Source organism: Daphnia pulicaria, chromosome 4 (assembly GCF_021234035.1).
Source record: "Daphnia pulicaria isolate SC F1-1A chromosome 4, SC_F0-13Bv2, whole genome shotgun sequence".
Lineage (NCBI taxonomy): Eukaryota > Metazoa > Arthropoda > Branchiopoda > Diplostraca > Daphniidae > Daphnia > Daphnia pulicaria.
Window position 1 is genome coordinate 5138075 of NC_060916.1, and position 18353 is coordinate 5156427.

At 41.8% G+C, this 18353-nt stretch overlaps 51 non-coding genes across 51 annotated transcripts; 16 read left to right on the top strand and 35 right to left on the bottom strand.

Annotated features, from left to right (window-relative positions):
• The first annotated feature begins 97 nt into the window (after positions 1-97).
• Trnaq-uug lies at positions 98-169 on the top strand. The gene has a single exon. It is a non-coding gene; the product is annotated as a tRNA-Gln (tRNA).
• Positions 170-269: 100 nt separating this feature from the next.
• Positions 270-341, top strand: Trnap-cgg. The gene has a single exon. It is a non-coding gene; the product is annotated as a tRNA-Pro (tRNA).
• A 308-nt stretch (positions 342-649) lies between these two features.
• Positions 650-722, bottom strand: Trnar-ucg. Its single transcript has one exon. It is a non-coding gene; the product is annotated as a tRNA-Arg (tRNA).
• Positions 723-793: 71 nt separating this feature from the next.
• Trnal-aag lies at positions 794-875 on the bottom strand. Its single transcript has one exon. It is a non-coding gene; the product is annotated as a tRNA-Leu (tRNA).
• A 70-nt stretch (positions 876-945) lies between these two features.
• On the bottom strand, positions 946-1017 carry Trnap-ugg. The gene has a single exon. It is a non-coding gene; the product is annotated as a tRNA-Pro (tRNA).
• A 236-nt stretch (positions 1018-1253) lies between these two features.
• On the bottom strand, positions 1254-1349 carry Trnay-gua. The gene is made up of 2 exons: positions 1313-1349; positions 1254-1289 (listed from the first exon to the last, which is right to left on the bottom strand). It is a non-coding gene; the product is annotated as a tRNA-Tyr (tRNA).
• Positions 1350-1520: 171 nt separating this feature from the next.
• On the top strand, positions 1521-1592 carry Trnaq-uug. The gene has a single exon. It is a non-coding gene; the product is annotated as a tRNA-Gln (tRNA).
• Positions 1593-1692: 100 nt separating this feature from the next.
• Positions 1693-1764, top strand: Trnap-cgg. Its single transcript has one exon. It is a non-coding gene; the product is annotated as a tRNA-Pro (tRNA).
• A 308-nt stretch (positions 1765-2072) lies between these two features.
• Positions 2073-2145, bottom strand: Trnar-ucg. Its single transcript has one exon. It is a non-coding gene; the product is annotated as a tRNA-Arg (tRNA).
• A 223-nt stretch (positions 2146-2368) lies between these two features.
• Trnap-ugg lies at positions 2369-2440 on the bottom strand. The gene has a single exon. It is a non-coding gene; the product is annotated as a tRNA-Pro (tRNA).
• A 236-nt stretch (positions 2441-2676) lies between these two features.
• Positions 2677-2772, bottom strand: Trnay-gua. The gene is made up of 2 exons: positions 2736-2772; positions 2677-2712 (listed from the first exon to the last, which is right to left on the bottom strand). It is a non-coding gene; the product is annotated as a tRNA-Tyr (tRNA).
• A 171-nt stretch (positions 2773-2943) lies between these two features.
• Trnaq-uug lies at positions 2944-3015 on the top strand. The gene has a single exon. It is a non-coding gene; the product is annotated as a tRNA-Gln (tRNA).
• A 100-nt stretch (positions 3016-3115) lies between these two features.
• Trnap-cgg lies at positions 3116-3187 on the top strand. The gene has a single exon. It is a non-coding gene; the product is annotated as a tRNA-Pro (tRNA).
• Positions 3188-8065: 4878 nt separating this feature from the next.
• Positions 8066-8147, bottom strand: Trnal-aag. The gene has a single exon. It is a non-coding gene; the product is annotated as a tRNA-Leu (tRNA).
• A 70-nt stretch (positions 8148-8217) lies between these two features.
• Trnap-ugg lies at positions 8218-8289 on the bottom strand. Its single transcript has one exon. It is a non-coding gene; the product is annotated as a tRNA-Pro (tRNA).
• A 236-nt stretch (positions 8290-8525) lies between these two features.
• Trnay-gua lies at positions 8526-8621 on the bottom strand. The gene is made up of 2 exons: positions 8585-8621; positions 8526-8561 (listed from the first exon to the last, which is right to left on the bottom strand). It is a non-coding gene; the product is annotated as a tRNA-Tyr (tRNA).
• A 171-nt stretch (positions 8622-8792) lies between these two features.
• Positions 8793-8864, top strand: Trnaq-uug. Its single transcript has one exon. It is a non-coding gene; the product is annotated as a tRNA-Gln (tRNA).
• Positions 8865-9344: 480 nt separating this feature from the next.
• Trnar-ucg lies at positions 9345-9417 on the bottom strand. The gene has a single exon. It is a non-coding gene; the product is annotated as a tRNA-Arg (tRNA).
• A 223-nt stretch (positions 9418-9640) lies between these two features.
• Trnap-ugg lies at positions 9641-9712 on the bottom strand. The gene has a single exon. It is a non-coding gene; the product is annotated as a tRNA-Pro (tRNA).
• A 236-nt stretch (positions 9713-9948) lies between these two features.
• On the bottom strand, positions 9949-10044 carry Trnay-gua. The gene is made up of 2 exons: positions 10008-10044; positions 9949-9984 (listed from the first exon to the last, which is right to left on the bottom strand). It is a non-coding gene; the product is annotated as a tRNA-Tyr (tRNA).
• A 171-nt stretch (positions 10045-10215) lies between these two features.
• Positions 10216-10287, top strand: Trnaq-uug. Its single transcript has one exon. It is a non-coding gene; the product is annotated as a tRNA-Gln (tRNA).
• Positions 10288-10767: 480 nt separating this feature from the next.
• Trnar-ucg lies at positions 10768-10840 on the bottom strand. The gene has a single exon. It is a non-coding gene; the product is annotated as a tRNA-Arg (tRNA).
• Positions 10841-10911: 71 nt separating this feature from the next.
• Positions 10912-10993, bottom strand: Trnal-aag. Its single transcript has one exon. It is a non-coding gene; the product is annotated as a tRNA-Leu (tRNA).
• A 70-nt stretch (positions 10994-11063) lies between these two features.
• Trnap-ugg lies at positions 11064-11135 on the bottom strand. Its single transcript has one exon. It is a non-coding gene; the product is annotated as a tRNA-Pro (tRNA).
• Positions 11136-11371: 236 nt separating this feature from the next.
• Positions 11372-11467, bottom strand: Trnay-gua. Its single transcript has 2 exons — positions 11431-11467; positions 11372-11407 (listed from the first exon to the last, which is right to left on the bottom strand). It is a non-coding gene; the product is annotated as a tRNA-Tyr (tRNA).
• A 171-nt stretch (positions 11468-11638) lies between these two features.
• On the top strand, positions 11639-11710 carry Trnaq-uug. The gene has a single exon. It is a non-coding gene; the product is annotated as a tRNA-Gln (tRNA).
• Positions 11711-12190: 480 nt separating this feature from the next.
• Positions 12191-12263, bottom strand: Trnar-ucg. Its single transcript has one exon. It is a non-coding gene; the product is annotated as a tRNA-Arg (tRNA).
• A 71-nt stretch (positions 12264-12334) lies between these two features.
• Trnal-aag lies at positions 12335-12416 on the bottom strand. Its single transcript has one exon. It is a non-coding gene; the product is annotated as a tRNA-Leu (tRNA).
• Positions 12417-12486: 70 nt separating this feature from the next.
• On the bottom strand, positions 12487-12558 carry Trnap-ugg. The gene has a single exon. It is a non-coding gene; the product is annotated as a tRNA-Pro (tRNA).
• Positions 12559-13061: 503 nt separating this feature from the next.
• Trnaq-uug lies at positions 13062-13133 on the top strand. The gene has a single exon. It is a non-coding gene; the product is annotated as a tRNA-Gln (tRNA).
• A 100-nt stretch (positions 13134-13233) lies between these two features.
• Trnap-cgg lies at positions 13234-13305 on the top strand. The gene has a single exon. It is a non-coding gene; the product is annotated as a tRNA-Pro (tRNA).
• Positions 13306-13613: 308 nt separating this feature from the next.
• Trnar-ucg lies at positions 13614-13686 on the bottom strand. Its single transcript has one exon. It is a non-coding gene; the product is annotated as a tRNA-Arg (tRNA).
• A 71-nt stretch (positions 13687-13757) lies between these two features.
• Trnal-aag lies at positions 13758-13839 on the bottom strand. The gene has a single exon. It is a non-coding gene; the product is annotated as a tRNA-Leu (tRNA).
• Positions 13840-13909: 70 nt separating this feature from the next.
• Trnap-ugg lies at positions 13910-13981 on the bottom strand. Its single transcript has one exon. It is a non-coding gene; the product is annotated as a tRNA-Pro (tRNA).
• Positions 13982-14217: 236 nt separating this feature from the next.
• On the bottom strand, positions 14218-14313 carry Trnay-gua. The gene is made up of 2 exons: positions 14277-14313; positions 14218-14253 (listed from the first exon to the last, which is right to left on the bottom strand). It is a non-coding gene; the product is annotated as a tRNA-Tyr (tRNA).
• A 198-nt stretch (positions 14314-14511) lies between these two features.
• On the top strand, positions 14512-14583 carry Trnaq-uug. Its single transcript has one exon. It is a non-coding gene; the product is annotated as a tRNA-Gln (tRNA).
• A 100-nt stretch (positions 14584-14683) lies between these two features.
• Trnap-cgg lies at positions 14684-14755 on the top strand. Its single transcript has one exon. It is a non-coding gene; the product is annotated as a tRNA-Pro (tRNA).
• A 308-nt stretch (positions 14756-15063) lies between these two features.
• Trnar-ucg lies at positions 15064-15136 on the bottom strand. The gene has a single exon. It is a non-coding gene; the product is annotated as a tRNA-Arg (tRNA).
• A 69-nt stretch (positions 15137-15205) lies between these two features.
• Positions 15206-15287, bottom strand: Trnal-aag. Its single transcript has one exon. It is a non-coding gene; the product is annotated as a tRNA-Leu (tRNA).
• A 70-nt stretch (positions 15288-15357) lies between these two features.
• Positions 15358-15429, bottom strand: Trnap-ugg. The gene has a single exon. It is a non-coding gene; the product is annotated as a tRNA-Pro (tRNA).
• A 242-nt stretch (positions 15430-15671) lies between these two features.
• Trnay-gua lies at positions 15672-15767 on the bottom strand. Its single transcript has 2 exons — positions 15731-15767; positions 15672-15707 (listed from the first exon to the last, which is right to left on the bottom strand). It is a non-coding gene; the product is annotated as a tRNA-Tyr (tRNA).
• Positions 15768-15965: 198 nt separating this feature from the next.
• Positions 15966-16037, top strand: Trnaq-uug. Its single transcript has one exon. It is a non-coding gene; the product is annotated as a tRNA-Gln (tRNA).
• A 100-nt stretch (positions 16038-16137) lies between these two features.
• On the top strand, positions 16138-16209 carry Trnap-cgg. The gene has a single exon. It is a non-coding gene; the product is annotated as a tRNA-Pro (tRNA).
• Positions 16210-16517: 308 nt separating this feature from the next.
• Positions 16518-16590, bottom strand: Trnar-ucg. Its single transcript has one exon. It is a non-coding gene; the product is annotated as a tRNA-Arg (tRNA).
• Positions 16591-16661: 71 nt separating this feature from the next.
• On the bottom strand, positions 16662-16743 carry Trnal-aag. Its single transcript has one exon. It is a non-coding gene; the product is annotated as a tRNA-Leu (tRNA).
• Positions 16744-16813: 70 nt separating this feature from the next.
• Trnap-ugg lies at positions 16814-16885 on the bottom strand. The gene has a single exon. It is a non-coding gene; the product is annotated as a tRNA-Pro (tRNA).
• A 236-nt stretch (positions 16886-17121) lies between these two features.
• On the bottom strand, positions 17122-17217 carry Trnay-gua. Its single transcript has 2 exons — positions 17181-17217; positions 17122-17157 (listed from the first exon to the last, which is right to left on the bottom strand). It is a non-coding gene; the product is annotated as a tRNA-Tyr (tRNA).
• Positions 17218-17415: 198 nt separating this feature from the next.
• Positions 17416-17487, top strand: Trnaq-uug. Its single transcript has one exon. It is a non-coding gene; the product is annotated as a tRNA-Gln (tRNA).
• Positions 17488-17967: 480 nt separating this feature from the next.
• Trnar-ucg lies at positions 17968-18040 on the bottom strand. The gene has a single exon. It is a non-coding gene; the product is annotated as a tRNA-Arg (tRNA).
• A 69-nt stretch (positions 18041-18109) lies between these two features.
• Trnal-aag lies at positions 18110-18191 on the bottom strand. Its single transcript has one exon. It is a non-coding gene; the product is annotated as a tRNA-Leu (tRNA).
• A 70-nt stretch (positions 18192-18261) lies between these two features.
• On the bottom strand, positions 18262-18333 carry Trnap-ugg. The gene has a single exon. It is a non-coding gene; the product is annotated as a tRNA-Pro (tRNA).
• Between the last annotated feature and the right edge of the window lie 20 nt (positions 18334-18353).

Sequence of the window (18353 nt, forward strand, 5' to 3'; positions counted from 1 at the left end):
ATCACTGAGTTGAAGGAATCAGCACATGGCCCTAAATTCCACCAAATTTAACGACAAATTTACATTGTAGTAGCAGTGCTGGTGACATCCGTTGGAAGGTTCCATGGTGTAATGGTTATCACATCAGACTTTGACTCTGATAATCTGAGTTCGATTCTCAGTGGGACCTTTTTTAATCCAATTTCTATCAATCGTGTTTATTTTTATGCACGACATTTGGATTGTAATAATAATAAAATAATTTTCGAATCAATAATGAAAGATAATAGGGCTCATTGGTCTAGTAGTATGATACTTGCTTCGGGTGTAAGTGATCCCGGGTTCAATTCCCGGATGGGCCCCAATTGTTTTACTTTTGGCACCGATCCCTGCCATTAGACACATCATGTGTTCTAAGGTACAGTCACGAGTCCCAAATGTTTTTTCCTAAGGAAATACCACAGCTTAATTTGGTATAGGGAATAGAGATCGTACGATAGGGATTCATTGATTCCACTCCTTAGACCAATTTTTTGGGCGGGAACCTCGGATGTTCTCTTTGATGTGTACTTTGGCTTACAACCAGGAGCAATTGCAAATGGATTGCTAATTCTTTGTTTGTAAATTTTCGCGCGCGCATTTCGAAATAGCCAAAATAACCGTTTGCGAGTGATCGTAGCAGGACTCGAACCTGCAATCTTCGGATCCGAAGTCCGACGCCTTATCCATTAGGCCACACGACCATTAACGTTGCCCGTAAGTGCACAATCACCGATTCCTTGCTATGCTACAACAGTTTGAGCAAAATTGACGTTGGCAGCGATGGGATTCGAACCCATGCCCCCGAAGAGACTGGTGCCTTAAACCAGCGCCTTGGACCGCTCGGCCACGCTACCACATTTGCAATGTTAACATTCATCTAAGTAATACAATAAGAGGTTTACCATCTCAGCTGAAATGTTGTAGGGGCTCATCCGGGATTTGAACCCGGGGCCTCTTACACCCAAAGCAAGAATCATACCACTAGACCAATGAGCCACGCAACTATTCTAACACCGTTTGTTGCCGGCTACAATTACTAACCATTAATTGTGTCCCATTTTTGAGCTATACATTTCATATTTACACGGTGATGTTGTCAACTTTCCGTTGTAGATATGCGTACCCCAATAGTACATGTTGGATTTTCCATTACTACACTCTATTTTGAATATACATGACTATCAGCTTTATCTATTTTCTGTTGCCCACTCAATGCGTAATCACAAGTGCTCTCCTTCGAGCCGGAGTTGAACCAGCGACCTATGGATTCCTTGCATTTTACATCGTGTCACTACAGTCCACCGCTCTACCAACTGAGCTATCGAAGGTTGTTTTATTTCCGTCGAACATCGCAATATATTCCATTAACATGCACCAAAAGATCATGTTTTAAATCATCGAAATCACTGAGTTGAAGGAATCAGCACATGGCCCTAAATTCCACCAAATTTAACGACAAATTTACATTGTAGTAGCAGTGCTGGTGACATCCGATGGAAGGTTCCATGGTGTAATGGTTATCACATCAGACTTTGACTCTGATAATCTGAGTTCGATTCTCAGTGGGACCTTTTTTAATCCAATTTCTATCAATCGTGTTTATTTTTATGCACGACATTTGGATTGTAATAATAATAAAATAATTTTCGAATCAATAATGAAAGATAATAGGGCTCATTGGTCTAGTAGTATGATACTTGCTTCGGGTGTAAGTGATCCCGGGTTCAATTCCCGGATGGGCCCCAATTGTTTTACTTTTGGCACCGATCCCTGCCATTAGACACATCATGTGTTCTAAGGTACAGTCACGAGTCCCAAATGTTTTTTCCTAAGGAAATACCACAGCTTAATTTGGTATAGGGAATAGAGATCGTACGATAGGGATTCATTGATTCCACTCCTTAGACCAATTTTTTGGGCGGGAACCTCGGATGTTCTCTTTGATGTGTACTTTGGCTTACAACCAGGAGCAATTGCAAATGGATTGCTAATTCTTTGTTTGTAAATTTTCGCGCGCGCATTTCGAAATAGCCAAAATAACCGTTTGCGAGTGATCGTAGCAGGACTCGAACCTACAATCTTCGGATCCGAAGTCCGACGCCTTATCCATTAGGCCACACGACCATTAACGTTGCCCGTAAGTGCACAATCACCGATTCCTTGCTATGCTACAACAGTTTGAGCAAAATTGACGTTGGCAGCGATGGGATTCGAACTCATGCCCCCGAAGAGACTGGTGCCTTAAAACAGCGCCTTGGACCGGTCGGCCACGCTACCACATTTGCAATGTTAACATTCATCTAAGTAATACAATAAGAGGTTTACCATCTCAGCTGAAATGTTGTAGGGGCTCATCCGGGATTTGAACCCGGGGCCTCTTACACCCAAAGCAAGAATCATACCACTAGACCAATGAGCCACGCAATTTTTCTAACACCGTTTGTTGCCGGCTACAATTACTAACCATTAATTGTGTCCCATTTTTGAGCTATACATTTCATATTTACACGGTGATGTTGTCAACTTTCCGTTGTAGATATGCGTACCCCAATAGTACATGTTGGATTTTCCATTACTACACTCTATTTTGAATATACATGACTATCAGCTTTATCTATTTTCTGTTGCCCACTCAATGCGTAATCACAAGTGCTCTCCTTCGAGCCGGAGTTGAACCAGCGACCTATGGATTCCTTGCATTTTACATCGTGTCACTACAGTCCACCGCTCTACCAACTGAGCTATCGAAGGTTGTTTTATTTCCGTCGAACATCGCAATATATTCCATTAACATGCACCAAAAGATCATGTTTTAAATCATCGAAATCACTGAGTTGAAGGAATCAGCACATGGCCCTAAATTCCACCAAATTTAACGACAAATTTACATTGTAGTAGCAGTGCTGGTGACATCCGTTGGAAGGTTCCATGGTGTAATGGTTATCACATCAGACTTTGACTCTGATAATCTGAGTTCGATTCTCAGTGGGACCTTTTTTAATCCAATTTCTATCAATCGTGTTTATTTTTATGCACGACATTTGGATTGTAATAATAATAAAATAATTTTCGAATCAATAATGAAAGATAATAGGGCTCATTGGTCTAGTAGTATGATACTTGCTTCGGGTGTAAGTGATCCCGGGTTCAATTCCCGGATGGGCCCCAATTGTTTTACTTTTGGCACCGATCCCTGCCATTAGACACATCATGTGTAATAGAACGGCGTGTGCGTCATTTGGCCTACGGCTATGATGACGCATCACACCTGTACAGCTTCCGGTGCAACCCCTTCTCCCTTGCTGTCGACGCCGCGGTTCTTTACCCTTCTTAGATTGCATCTCCATGCATAAATTACGCGTCCTCCACGCATATTTCAAGCCCCTTTTATCCCATTTAAATACTCTTTAAACCTCAATTAAGTGAGTTGACAGAACTGTCAACTCACTCGGGGGTGGGTTTTCTATGGGATACCTTTTGCTATCGTTTTCCTTATACTATGTCGCAACCCCACTCTTCTCATATAAAAGGGTGCGATATTCTTCTCTCCACAAGGCAGATCCTTTTCGTAGTTTGACCGACCGGGTGTTTCCGATCATCGGTCCAGTTGTTCTCTCTTTCAACAAGTGTTGTGTTGTGTGACTTATTCAACTACATCCGAGTAAAGGTACTGTCGCCTCTCTCATTATTCTTCCTCTTCATTAGTTATCTTTCCTATCAATTGTATTTTCAGACTATACTAATAAACATTTACATTGTTGAGTCACGCCTCATATTTTATACATTCGTTCCCGTAAGAGACAAGATGCACGCGCCGTGTAGTCTCTTACATCTGGTGGCAGCGGCGTACGAATAGACTCACAATGTTTATGAATAAGAGTATCAGTCTGAAAACAGTTGATTTATTTGCGCCTTCGCATGTGCAACGAAATTCAGAATCAAGCATTGAGACAGAGAGCTTGGTCTCCCCTGTTAAAAAACCAAAGTTACCTGTTTTACGAAAAATTGGAATCCCCAATCCGCCAGCGACATTGAAAAAGCCTTCTAGATGGACACGCGCAAAGGCCGCTATTTATAATAGCCCCTCTCTTCTTGCAAAGACTCTTAGTCTTTTCCAACGCACTCCTTCATCATCTGCATTTTCCGAGGAAGAATCTTACAGCGCATTAATCAACAATCCTTCATCTCCGCTTCCTACCAGTCTCGAGCCATTACTACCATCTGATTTTACTGAACCACCGAACACTTCTCAGCTTTGCGCTCGAGCTGAAAATTTTTTTACAGGCGTTAATTCCGAATCAGATACCGAATACGTCGATTGCGATTTTGAAAACAAGGTTGATGAATCACTGAAGAAGATCGTCGAGGTACAATTACCTACTGAGCCACTCCAAGGAAGAAGCATCATCCGGGCGAAAACATCTTCACGAATTCAAAATATCTCTGACAGCAACGTTCCAGAAGAACTTATGGAAGTTAAGAATCAGGATATCATTTTGCCAACTTACGGAAAAAGAAACACAGCGTCCAGATTGCAAAACTTTGGAAACGAAGACGAAGCTTATGCTTGCATATCTTTTTCTCCAACACCAGTCGTTCGCTATTATGCCTCGTCACGTTCGGCAGGAAACGGGGGCATTAGTGGCCATCACAACATGTCAGGACTACGCCAAAACGTCACCAACGCTACACGACTTGTACAACAATGCTCCCCAGTCGCCTTTGCTATCCCCGATAGAAGTTCCACGCCAATAGCTCCAGTCGCAAGTTCAGTTCGTTTTTCCACCCCCACTTCTTCACCGCACACCGCAACTCATCTTTCCAGTAGCGTTCTTATACACCCTAACGTCGCTACTGCCGCAGACCACCTTTACGGCGAATCCGAAGTGCTCGTCATCAAACAACCGCGTTCTTCAGTAGTAAACGAACCTGTAGGCCTACGAAAAAAAAGGAGTTAGAAGCAATATCTGAACCTTTTAAACAGCCAGTAGCGCCCTCAAATGACGTAAGAAGAGCTGGCTCAAACCCAAACTCGAAATCGCAGCCAGTAAACATAGATTCCCCAATCACATTGTCTAGCATTGCTAACGTAATGGTCCTTGGTGATTTGCACGATCTTCAAAAAGGGAATCGTGCTCTCACCATGCTGATACAATTACCTAGCTTTGGTAGTAGTCCTTGGACTATGCGATTTGATAGGTGGATTAAATTATTTGATAATATTGTTGCCATGTCTGATTGGACAAGTGATGAAACCGTTAACATGTTAGTTACTAAATTGACAGGGGAGGCTCACGAACTCCTGCAGAATATTTTGGAGGCGGTCACGAAAGACTATCAGAAAATAAAAAAAGCTTTTACACGAACGGTTTCATGGCAACGAAAATCAAGATTTTTTTCAAGCGCAATTGGAAGAAATTAAGCGTCATCCCGGAGAAAATATTATCACTTATGGGTTTCGATTGAAAAATATTTTTGAACGTGGCTATCCCAAGAACGCCCAACCTACAAAAGACGAAGAAACCACGCGTTTTCTGATATTAAGACAAAATTTCTTGCGGGACTTGACCTTACGACGAAGTATAAAGTTCGTTATAAACATTTTAAAGTCTACGAAGATCTCGTGCGAGAAACTGATAAATATGATCGACGGCTAGAAGCAGAAAAAGAAGAAATCAGAAAAAGGAAATTTGTAAACGATGTGACATCTCCCTTATCACAGTCTGACTCCCATCTTCTCTGGCAAGCCATAGAGACACAAAATGAAAAAATCAACGCCATCACGTCGATGTCACGCTTCAACACAGACCCTCCAGATAAAGCCATCGAACTGATTCCGAACGAAGACTTGACCAATCGTATTATGGAAATTCTGCATCATCTGATTGCATACCAACAACTGCCTTTCAGTGCTCATCAACATCTCCATACGTTCAACTCTCCAACTTTAAATGTCCAACCGAACGAAGCCAATCATTTTATTTTTCCATCGTCCGATCCTCTGATTCAGCATCAATTTATTCATCAACAAACTCAGTCACTCTCTACACCAACAATAAAGTGTTATTTTTGCGGTAATGCGGGACATCGCCAGAGAGAGTGTCGGGAACAAGCCAGAGTTGCAAAGAAAATGTTTAACTCAAAAGGAAAAAGAGGAAGACTAATGCCATATTATAACTACGGAGCTCTCGGCCATCAACCATCAAGCTGTTCCAACAAAGAGCCCATTACATGCGGAATGGCGGAAGGATACATGGAAATAACAGTGTAGACACCAACAGGAGACATGGGTCAGTTAATAAGAAATCCTTGGGTATCGTGTGGTCAGAGTAGATACACTAAAACTGAACAACAACAACAGCAGTAACGTATTATTTAACAAGTAGTTTTTTTTTTAAATTTAATTTCTAGAAACAGAGAATTCCTCATTACGACATGATTAACAAAAGATCTCCTACAAAAAAAAGGAATAGGGAAGCCTGCAATGAACGTTCTCGGATAGATTTTTTTTTACGGGTATCCTAACATGAGGAAAATGTCAGATGAATTTACGGTTATAGTTTAGAGGTTAGATCGAAACAGACGTTGCGGATGAATTTTTATTATGTTAGCCTGGAACAAGAGATGTTGCCGGATGAAATCGATAAAAAAATAAAAATATGGAGATTAATAGGATTTGGTCATGTGCGTGGGAGGAATACTAATAAAAGTTTATAGTGACATTGAAACGGCGTTATAATAGGAACAGTTGCTTTGAGTCGTCAATTATAGAATTGTTCACATTCAGGAGCGAAAGTTTTCTAGTGTTAAACGTTGAATAAGTAACAAATTGAAGCTTTTTATGATTCTTAAATTATTTTAATGGAATAACTTTCAAAAATAGTATAAAAAGTAAAATGTATCAGTCAAACCTAAGACGAGGCCCTATCAGCTAACGACCCATCGACCTGCTAGACAATGCAAGGAACTTGACGAGTAAGCAACAACGAAACGTATGGTAAAATTGGAAAAAAGAGTTAGTTTATCAACCATCGGACATCAGACCGAAGCAAAAAAAAATAGCAAGTTCTTGTGCATCAGCTGTCTCATCACCAGTTCAATACTTGTTTTCGCCTTTCTCATCGCCTTCCTGCGTGATTTCTTGATTTTCGCGCTCCTTTTCGACATTTTCTCCGCATTTTGTGCAAGCTTCACCGCGCGTCAATTCGTCCCGTGTTCCAGTTCATCGTCGACGCCGTGAAAAAACTTTGGATTCTTCACCAGCAGCGAAACTTCAAGATCTTCTACCATCAATCAACCAATTGAGTAGATTACGGGACGTAATCAAAGGGGCCCCGGAGCCATGTAATAGAACGGCGTGTGCGTCATTTGGCCTACGGCTATGATGACGCATCACACCTGTACAGCTTCCGGTGCAACCCCTTCTCCCTTGCTGTCGACGCCGCGGTTCTTTACCCTTCTTAGATTGCATCTCCATGCATAAATTACGCGTCCTCCACGCATATTTCAAGCCCCTTTTACCCCATTTAAATACTCTTTAAACCTCAATTAAGTGAGTTGACAGAACTGTCAACTCACTCGGGGGTGGGTTTTCTATGGGATACCTTTTGCTATCGTTTTCCTTATACTATGTCGCAACCCCACTCTTCTCATATAAAAGGGTGCGATATTCTTCTCTCCACAAGGCAGATCCTTTTCGTAGTTTGACCGACCGGGTGTTTCCGATCATCGGTCCAGTTGTTCTCTCTTTCAACAAGTGTTGTGTTGTGTGACTTATTCAACTACATCCGAGTAAAGGTACTGTCGCCTCTCTCATTATTCTTCCTCTTCATTAGTTATCTTTCCTATCAATTGTATTTTCAGACTATACTAATAAACATTTACATTGTTGAGTCACGCCTCATATTTTATACATTCGTTCCCGTAAGAGACAAGATGCAAGCGCCGTGTAGTCTCTTACACATGTGTTCTAAGGTACAGTCACGAGTCCCAAATGTTTTTTCCTAAGGAAACAACACAACAACAGTTTGAGCAAAATTGACGTTGGCAGCGATGGGATTCGAACCCATGCCCCCGAAGAGACTGGTGCCTTAAACCAGCGCCTTGGACCGCTCGGCCACGCTACCACATTTGCAATGTTAACATTCATCTAAGTAATACAATAAGAGGTTTACCATCTCAGCTGAAATATTGTAGGGGCTCATCCGGGATTTGAACCCGGGGCCTCTTACACCCAAAGCAAGAATCATACCACTAGACCAATGAGCCACGCAACTTTTCTAACACCGTTTGTTGCCGGCTACAATTACTAACCATTAATTGTGTCCCATTTTTGAGCTATACATTTCATATTTACACGGTGATGTTGTCAACTTTCCGTTGTAGATATGCGTACCCCAATAGTACATGTTGGATTTTCCATTACTACACTCTATTTTGAATATACATGACTATCAGCTTTATCTATTTTCTGTTGCCCATTCAATGCGTAATCACAAGTGCTCTCCTTCGAGCCGGAGTTGAACCAGCGACCTATGGATTCCTTGCATTTTACATCGTGTCACTACAGTCCACCGCTCTACCAACTGAGCTATCGAAGGTTGTTTTCTTTCCGTCGAACATCGCAATATAGTCCATTAACATGCACCAAAAGATCATGTTTTAAATCATCGAAATCACAGAGTTGAAGGAATCAGCACATGGCCCTAAATTCCACCAAATTTAACGACAAATTTACATTGTAGTAGCAGTGCTGGTGACATCTGTTGGAAGGTTCCATGGTGTAATGGTTATCACATCAGACTTTGACTCTGATAATCTGAGTTCGATTCTCAGTGGGACCTTTTTTAATCCAATTTCTATCAATCGTGTTTATTTTTATGCACGACATTTGGATTGTAATAATAATAAAATAATTTTCGAATCAATAATGAAAGATAATAGGGCTCATTGGTCTAGTAGTATGATACTTGCTTCGGGTGTAAGTCATCCCGGGTTCAATTTCCGGATGGGCCCCAATTGTTTTACTTTTGGCACCGATCCCTGCCATTAGACACATCATGTGTTCTAAGGTACAGTCACGAGTCCCAAATGTTTTTTCCTAAGGAAATACCACAGCTTAATTTGGTATAGGGAATAGAGATCGTACGATAGGGATTCATTGATTCCACTCCTTAGACCAATTTTTTGGGCGGGAACCTCGGATGTTCTCTTTGATGTGTACTTTGGCTTACAACCAGGAGCAATTGCAAATGGATTGCTAATTCTTTGTTTGTAAATTTTCGCGCGCGCATTTCGAAATAGCCAAAATAACCGTTTGCGAGTGATCGTAGCAGGACTCGAACCTGCAATCTTCGGATCCGAAGTCCGACGCCTTATCCATTAGGCCACACGATCATTAACGTTGCCGGTAAGTGCACAATCACCGATTCCTTGCTATGCTACAACAGTTTGAGCAAAATTGACGTTGGCAGCGATGGGATTCGAACTCATGCCCCCGAAGAGACTGGTGCCTTAAAACAGCGCCTTGGACCGCTCGGCCACGCTACCACATTTGCAATGTTAACATTCATCTAAGTAATACAATAAGAGGTTTACCATCTCAGCTGAAATGTTGTAGGGGCTCATCCGGGATTTGAACCCGGGGCCTCTTACACCCAAAGCAAGAATCATACCACTAGACCAATGAGCCACGCAACTTTTCTAACACCGTTTGTTGCCGGCTACAATTACTAACCATTAATTGTGTCCCATTTTTGAGCTATACATTTCATATTTACACGGTGATGTTGTCAACTTTCCGTTGTAGATATGCGTACCCCAATAGTACATGTTGGATTTTCCATTACTACACTCTATTTTGAATATACATGACTATCAGCTTTATCTATTTTCTGTTGCCCACTCAATGCGTAATCACAAGTGCTCTCCTTCGAGCCGGAGTTGAACCAGCGACCTATGGATTCCTTGCATTTTACATCGTGTCACTACAGTCCACCGCTCTACCAACTGAGCTATCGAAGGTTGTTTTATTTCCGTCGAACATCGCAATATACTCCATTAACATGCACCAAAAGATCATGTTTTAAATCATCGAAATCACTGAGTTGAAGGAATCAGCACATGGCCCTAAATTCCACCAAATTTAACGACAAATTTACATTGTAGTAGCAGTGCTGGTGACATCCGTTGGAAGGTTCCATGGTGTAATGGTTATCACATCAGACTTTGACTCTGATAATCTGAGTTCGATTCTCAGTGGGACCTTTTTTAATCCAATTTCTATCAATCGTGTTTATTTTTATGCACGACATTTGGATTGTAATAATAATAAAATAATTTTCGAATCAATAATGAAAGATAATAGGGCTCATTGGTCTAGTAGTATGATACTTGCTTCGGGTGTATGTGATCCCGGGTTCAATTCCCGGATGGGCCCCAATTGTTTTACTTTTGGCACCGATCCCTGCCATTAGACACATCATGTGTTCTAAGGTACAGTCACGAGTCCCAAATGTTTTTTCCTAAGGAAATACCACAGCTTAATTTGGTATAGGGCATAGAGATCGTACGATAGGGATTCATTGATTCCACTCCTTAGACCAATTTTTTGGGCGGGAACCTCGGATGTTCTCTTTGATGTGTACTTTGGCTTACAACCAGGAGCAATTGCAAATGGATTGCTAATTCTTTGTTTGTAAATTTTCGCGCGCGCATTTCGAAATAGCCAAAATAACCGTTTGCGAGTGATCGTAGCAGGACTCGAACCTGCAATCTTCGGATCCGAAGTCCGACGCCTTATCCATTAGGCCACACGACCATTAACGTTGCCCGTAAGTGCACAATCACCGATTCCTTGCTATGCTACAACAGTTTGAGCAAAATTGACGTTAGCAGCGATGGGATTCGAACCCATGCCCCCGAAGAGACTGGTGCCTTAAACCAGCGCCTTGGACCGCTCGGCCACGCTACCACATTTGCAATGTTAACATTCATCTAAGTAATACAATAAGAGGTTTACCATCTCAGCTGAAATGTTGTAGGGGCTCATCCGGGATTTGAACCCGGGGCCTCTTACACCCAAAGCAAGAATCATACCACTAGACCAATGAGCCACGCAACTTTTCTAACACCGTTTGTTGCCGGCTACAATTACTAACCATTAATTGTGTCCCATTTTTGAGCTATACATTTCATATTTACACGGTGATGTTGTCAACTTTCCGTTGTAGATATGCGTACCCCAATAGTACATGTTGGATTTTCCATTACTACACTCTATTTTGAATATACATGACTATCAGCTTTATCTATTTTCTGTTGCCCACTCAATGCGTAATCACAAGTGCTCTCCTTCGAGCCGGAGTTGAACCAGCGACCTATGGATTCCTTGCATTTTACATCGTGTCACTACAGTCCACCGCTCTACCAACTGAGCTATCGAAGGTTGTTTTATTTCCGTCGAACATCGCAATATACTCCATTAACATGCACCAAAAGATCATGTTTTAAATCATCGAAATCACTGAGTTGAAGGAATCAGCACATGGCCCTAAATTCCACCAAATTTAACGACAAATTTACATTGTAGTAGCAGTGCTGGTGACATCCGTTGGAAGGTTCCATGGTGTAATGGTTATCACATCAGACTTTGACTCTGATAATCTGAGTTCGATTCTCAGTGGGACCTTTTTTAATCCAATTTCTATCAATCGTGTTTATTTTTATGCACGACATTTGGATTGTAATAATAATAAAATAATTTTCGAATCAATAATGAAAGATAATAGGGCTCATTGGTCTAGTAGTATGATACTTGCTTCGGGTGTATGTGATCCCGGGTTCAATTCCCGGATGGGCCCCAATTGTTTTACTTTTGGCACCGATCCCTGCCATTAGACACATCATGTGTTCTAAGGTACAGTCACGAGTCCCAAATGTTTTTTCCTAAGGAAATACCACAGCTTAATTTGGTATAGGGCATAGAGATCGTACGATAGGGATTCATTGATTCCACTCCTTAGACCAATTTTTTGGGCGGGAACCTCGGATGTTCTCTTTGATGTGTACTTTGGCTTACAACCAGGAGCAATTGCAAATGGATTGCTAATTCTTTGTTTGTAAATTTTCGCGCGCGCATTTCGAAATAGCCAAAATAACCGTTTGCGAGTGATCGTAGCAGGACTCGAACCTGCAATCTTCGGATCCGAAGTCCGACGCCTTATCCATTAGGCCACACGACCATTAACGTTGCCCGTAAGTGCACAATCACCGATTCCTTGCTATGCTACAACAGTTTGAGCAAAATTGACGTTAGCAGCGATGGGATTCGAACCCATGCCCCCGAAGAGACTGGTGCCTTAAACCAGCGCCTTGGACCGCTCGGCCACGCTACCACATTTGCAATGTTAACATTCATCTAAGTAATACAATAAGAGGTTTACCATCTCAGCTGAAATATTGTAGGGGCTCATCCGGGATTTGAACCCGGGGCCTCTTACACCCAAAGCAAGAATCATACCACTAGACCAATGAGCCACGCAACTTTTCTAACACCGTTTGTTGCCGGCTACAATTACTAACCATTAATTGTGTCCCATTTTTGAGCTATACATTTCATATTTACACGGTGATGTTGTCAACTTTCCGTTGTAGATATGCGTACCCCAATAGTACATGTTGGATTTTCCATTACTACACTCTATTTTGAATCTACATGACTATCAGCTTTATCTATTTTCTGTTGCCCACTCAATGCGTAATCACAAGTGCTCTACTTCGAGCCGGAGTTGAACCAGCGACCTATGGATTCCTTGCATTTTACATCGTGTCACTACAGTCCACCGCTCTACCAACTGAGCTATCGAAGGTTGTTTTATTTCCGTCGAACATCGCAATATAGTCCATTAACATGCACCAAAAGATCATGTTTTAAATCATCGAAATCACTGAGTTGAAGGAATCAGCACATGGCCCTAAATTCCACCAAATTTAACGACAAATTTACATTGTAGTAGCAGTGCTGGTGACATCCGTTGGAAGGTTCCATGGTGTAATGGTTATCACATCAGACTTTGACTCTGATAATCTGAGTTCGATTCTCAGTGGGACCTTTTTTAATCCAATTTCTATCAATCGTGTTTATTTTTATGCACGACATTTGGATTGTAATAATAATAAAATAATTTTCGAATCAATAATGAAAGATAATAGGGCTCATTGGTCTAGTAGTATGATACTTGCTTCGGGTGTAAGTGATCCCGGGTTCAATTCCCGGATGGGCCCCAATTGTTTTACTTTTGGCACCGATCCCTGCCATTAGACACATCATGTGTTCTAAGGTACAGTCACGAGTCCCAAATGTTTTTTCCTAAGGAAATACCACAGCTTAATTTGGTATAGGGAATAGAGATCGTACGATAGGGATTCATTGATTCCACTCCTTAGACCAATTTTTTGGGCGGGAACCTCGGATGTTCTCTTTGATGTGTACTTTGGCTTACAACCAGGAGCAATTGCAAATGGATTGCTAATTCTTTGTTTGTAAATTTTCGCGCGCGCATTTCGAAATAGCCAAAATAACCGTTTGCGAGTGATCGTAGCAGGACTCGAACCTGCAATCTTCGGATCCGAAGTCCGACGCCTTATCCATTAGGCCACACGACCATTAACGTTGCCCGTAAGTGCACAATCACCGATTCCTTGCTATGCTACAACAGTTTGAGCAAAATTGACGTTGGCAGCGATGGGATTCGAACCCATGCCCCCGAAGAGACTGGTGCCTTAAACCAGCGCCTTGGACCGCTCGGCCACGCTACCACATTTGCAATGTTAACATTCATCTAAGTAATACAATAAGAGGTTTACCATCTCAGCTGAAATATTGTAGGGGCTCATCCGGGATTTGAACCCGGTGCCTCTTACACCCAAAGCAAGAATCATACCACTAGACCAATGAGCCACGCAACTTTTCTAACACCGTTTGTTGCCGGCTACAATTACTAACCATTAATTGTGTCCCATTTTTGAGCTATACATTTCATATTTACACGGTGATGTTGTCAACTTTCCGTTGTAGATATGCGTACCCCAATAGTACATGTTGGATTTTCCATTACTACACTCTATTTTGAATATACATGACTATCAGCTTTATCTATTTTCTGTTGCCCACTCAATGCGTAATCACAAGTGCTCTCCTTCGAGCCGGAGTTGAACCAGCGACCTATGGATTCCTTGCATTTTACATCGTGTCACTACAGTCCACCGCTCTACCAACTGAGCTATCGAAGGTTGTTTTATTATTATTTCCGAATTATTCCGAATTATTTTCGTCGAACATCGCAATATAGTCCATTAACATGCACCAAAAGATCATGTTTTAAATCATCGAAATCACTGAGTTGAAGGAATCAGCACATGGCCCTAAATTCCACCAAATTTAACGACAAATTTACATTGTAGTAGCAGTGCTGGTGACATCCGTTGGAAGGTTCCATGGTGTAATGGTTATCACATCAGACTTTGACTCTGATAATCTGAGTTCGATTCCCAGTGGGACCTTTTTTAATCCAATTTCTATCAATCGTGTTTATTTTTATGCACGACATTTGGATTGTAATAATAATAAAATAATTTTCGAATCAATAATGAAAGATAATAGGGCTCATTGGTCTAGTAGTATGATACTTGCTTCGGGTGTAAGTGATCCCGGGTTCAATTCCCGGATGGGCCCCAATTGCTTTACTTTTGGCACCGATCCCTGCCATTAGACACATCATGTGTTCTAAGGTACAGTCACGAGTCCCAAATGTTTTTTCCTAAGGAAATACCACAGCTTAATTTGGTATAGGGAATAGAGATCGTACGATAGGGATTCATTGATTCCACTCCTTAGACCAATTTTTTGGGCGGGAACCTCGGATGTTCTCTTTGATGTGTACTTTGGCTTACAACCAGGAGCAATTGCAAATGGATTGCTAATTCTTTGTTTGTAAATTTTCGCGCGCGCATTTCGAAATAGCCAAAATAACCGTTTGCGAGTGATCGTAGCAGGACTCGAACCTGCAATCTTCGGATCCGAAGTCCGACGCCTTATCCATTAGGCCACACGACCATTAACGTTGCCCGTAAGTGCACAAGCACCGATTCCTTGCTATGCTACAACAGTGAGCAAAATTGACGTTGGCAGCGATGGGATTCGAACCCATGCCCCCGAAGAGACTGGTGCCTTAAACCAGCGCCTTGGACCGCTCGGCCACGCTACCACATTTGCAATGTTAACATTCATCTAAGTAATACAATAAGAGGTTTACCATCTCAGCTGAAATATTGTAGGGGCTCATCCGGGATTTGAACCCGGGGCCTCTTACACCCAAAGCAAGAATCATACCACTAGACCAATGAGCCACGCAACTTTTCTAACACCGTTTGTTGCCGGCTACAATTACTAACCATTAATTGTGTCCCATTTTTGAGCTATACATTTCATATTTACACGGTGATGTTGTCAACTTTCCGTTGTAGATATGCGTACCCCAATAGTACATGTTGGATTCATTGGATCCATTACTACACTCTATTTTGAATATACATGACTATCAGCTTTATCTATTTTCTGTTGCCCACTCAATGCGTAATCACAAGTGCTCTCCTTCGAGCCGGAGTTGAACCAGCGACCTATGGATTCCTTGCATTTTACATCGTGTCACTACAGTCCACCGCTCTACCAACTGAGCTATCGAAGGTTGTTTTATTATTATTTCCGAATTATTCCGAATTATTTTCGTCGAACATCGCAATATAGTCCATTAACATGCACCAAAAGATCATGTTTTAAATCATCGAAATCACTGAGTTGAAGGAATCAGCACATGGCCCTAAATTCCACCAAATTTAACGACAAATTTACATTGTAGTAGCAGTGCTGGTGACATCCGTTGGAAGGTTCCATGGTGTAATGGTTATCACATCAGACTTTGACTCTGATAATCTGAGTTCGATTCCCAGTGGGACCTTTTTTAATCCAATTTCTATCAATCGTGTTTATTTTTATGCACGACATTTGGATTGTAATAATAATAAAATAATTTTCGAATCAATAATGAAAGATAATAGGGCTCATTGGTCTAGTAGTATGATACTTGCTTCGGGTGTAAGTGATCCCGGGTTCAATTCCCGGATGGGCCCCAATTGTTTTACTTTTGGCACCGATCCCTGCCATTAGACACATCATGTGTTCTAAGGTACAGTCACGAGTCCCAAATGTTTTTTCCTAAGGAAATACCACAGCTTAATTTGGTATAGGGAATAGAGATCGTACGATAGGGATTCATTGATTCCACTCCTTAGACCAATTTTTTGGGCGGGAACCTCGGATGTTCTCTTTGATGTGTACTTTGGCTTACAACCAGGAGCAATTGCAAATGGATTGCTAATTCTTTGTTTGTAAATTTTCGCGCGCGCATTTCGAAATAGCCAAAATAACCGTTTGCGAGTGATCGTAGCAGGACTCGAACCTGCAATCTTCGGATCCGAAGTCCGACGCCTTATCCATTAGGCCACACGACCATTAACGTTGCCCGTAAGTGCACAATCACCGATTCCTTGCTATGCTACAACAGTTTGAGCAAAATTGACGTTGGCAGCGATGGGATTCGAACCCATGCCCCCGAAGAGACTGGTGCCTTAAACCAGCGCCTTGGACCGCTCGGCCACGCTACCACATTTGCAATGTTAACATTCATCTAAGTAATACAATAAGAGGTTTACCATCTCAGCTGAAATATTGTAGGGGCTCATCCGGGATTTGAACCCGGGGCCTCTTACACCCAAAGCAAGAATCATACCACTAGACCAATGAGCCACGCAACTTTTCTAACACCGTTTGTTGCCGGCTACAATTACTAACCATTAATTGTGTCCCATTTTTGAGCTATACATTTCATATTTACACGGTGATGTTGTCAACTTTCCGTTGTAGATATGCGTACCCCAATAGTACATGTTGGATTTTCCATTACTACACTCTATTTTGAATATACATGACTATCAGCTTTATCTATTTTCTGTTGCCCACTCAATGCGTAATCACAAGTGCTCTCCTTCGAGCCGGAGTTGAACCAGCGACCTATGGATTCCTTGCATTTTACATCGTGTCACTACAGTCCACCGCTCTACCAACTGAGCTATCGAAGGTTGTTTTATTATTATTTCCGAATTATTCCGAATTATTTTCGTCGAACATCGCAATATAGTCCATTAACATGCACCAAAAGATCATGTTTTAAATCATCGAAATCACTGAGTTGAAGGAATCAGCACATGGCCCTAAATTCCACCAAATTTAACGACAAATTTACATTGTAGTAGCAGTGCTGGTGACATCCGTTGGAAGGTTCCATGGTGTAATGGTTATCACATCAGACTTTGACTCTGATAATCTGAGTTCGATTCCCAGTGGGACCTTTTTTAATCCAATTTCTATCAATCGTGTTTATTTTTATGCACGACATTTGGATTGTAATAATAATAAAATAATTTTCGAATCAATAATGAAAGATAATAGGGCTCATTGGTCTAGTAGTATGATACTTGCTTCGGGTGTAAGTGATCCCGGGTTCAATTCCCGCATGGGCCCCAATTGTTTTACTTTTGGCACCGATCCCTGCCATTAGACACATCATGTGTTCTAAGGTACAGTCACGAGTCCCAAATGTTTTTTCCTAAGGAAATACCACAGCTTAATTTGGTATAGGGTATAGAGATCGTACGATAGGGATTCATTGATTCCACTCCTTAGACCAATTTTTTGGGCGGGAACCTCGGATGTTCTCTTTGATGTGTACTTTGGCTTACAACCAGGAGCAATTGCAAATGGATTGCTATTTCTTTGTTTGTAAATTTTCGCGCGCGCATTTCGAAATAGCCAAAATAACCGTTTGCGAGTGATCGTAGCAGGACTCGAACCTGCAATCTTCGGATCCGAAGTCCGACGCCTTATCCATTAGGGCACACGACCATTAACGTCGCCCGTAAGTGCACAAGCACCGATTCCTTGCTATGCTACAACAGTGAGCAAAATTGACGTTGGCAGCGATGGGATTCGAACCCATGCCCCCGAAGAGACTGGTGCCTTAAACCAGCGCCTTGGACCGCTCGGCCACGCTACCACATTTGCAATGTTAACATTCATCTAAGTAATACAATAAGAGGTTTACCATCTCAGCTGAAATATTGTAGGGGCTCATCCGGGATTTGAACCCGGGGCCTCTTACACCCAAAGCAAGAATCATACCACTAGACCAATGAGCCACGCAACTTTTCTAACACCG